Genomic DNA, 1,501 nt, shown 5'->3' on the forward strand with positions numbered 1-1,501 from the left:
TTTAATCACAGTCTAACTATCGAAACAGTGAATTATCTTAATCCTCCAATTACGACACCAATTTTCGAGGGCTGTGATATGGGACTGAAGATTTTGGGATACAAGAAAATCAACATTTAATTTTTTATATAGTCTTAAATATAATCAAACTCTATTATGTTACTTAATATATCATTTCAGGTCCATATAAAACAGTTCACGCATTCATTCAACATCAGTCATCTCTAATTAATTTAAATGATCCATTGGAAATATTTAGATTTCAACTAAATTATTGATATCATCAAACAGTTCGCAATGTAACATTTCTTCACTTGAAGTGTAGCTTCTGAAAAAAATAACTAGCTTCTCGAATTACTTATCGTAGATAACAGAAGATAATTAAAATAACGTGTATTTCCGTTGAAAACAGGTATAAGAAAAAAAAATAACGAAAATGTGCTTTAAACGCTTCAAAACATTTTAAAATTATAACATATACTACCTTTAATGCCCTTCCTAAACAGTTCTGATATTTTAGAAAATTTACTGTACTTTAAAAAATTAGGTTGTCTAGAGTTGTAGGTAGTTGTAACGATTTGGGGCTCAGAATAAAATAGCGGTAGGTAAATTTTGCATTTCCTCTAACTGCACTTATAAGTTTCTGTAGGCAGACTCATAAATTTTGAACAGTAATTATCAGTACTGCCGATTTTCGGGAATTTTTCACCTTAGCAGGAAATTGTCGGGTATTCAAGTATTTCGGGTAAAATGGATTTATATTATATACAGGTGTAGTAATGCAGTGTCGCACAAGTCCTTAAACTAGTTAATCATTAGAGACTTTTTATAATTATTATTTTTCCTTAAATATTGAATTCTAGATGTAGAATTAAAAGTTCTTTGTAGGGTGCAGTTTTAAGTTTATGGGCGAATACATAGGAATGTGTTCTCTTCAATTGTAATTACATTTGGTAAGATCGTACGTAGTGACAGTTCACTGTCAAGGCTTATACCTATGACAGTTAATGCGAATGTTGTTCGACTGACGTTATTTGTACTATTAACGATCACGCCATACCCAGTGCTGCGTAAATTTAATCACAGTCTAACTATCGAAACAGTGAATTCTATTATGATTGTAACTATCAAATAGCTTCACCATGGTAATGGCCAACACTTTTGCCGCAATAAAAGAAACTGTATGATAGTTCAATGTTAAGGCGTATATGTGTGATAGTTAACGTGACAGTTGCTTCACTGACATTATTTTAAACATGAATTGTCAAGCCAGAGTCAGCGCAACCATGGCTGAAACAACCATACAGTAACAGTTATAACGATTTTCCAATAGCGGATAAAATGGCGGTCATTTGCGGGTAAAACGGGTGTTTTCAAGGCGCTGAGCGGGTATTTTGGTAACTATACAGTTTTCATTGAAGTAAAATTAGAGTGAAATAACTTGAGAGGCAATAGGAAAGGCAAGTTCCTTTCGAGAGTATTTATTTAACATTAGTTGTAT

This window comes from Halyomorpha halys, unplaced genomic scaffold, assembly GCF_000696795.3.
Source record: "Halyomorpha halys isolate HHAL.00 unplaced genomic scaffold, Hhal_1.1 Scaffold1205.1, whole genome shotgun sequence".
Classification (NCBI taxonomy): Eukaryota; Metazoa; Arthropoda; class Insecta; order Hemiptera; family Pentatomidae; genus Halyomorpha; species Halyomorpha halys.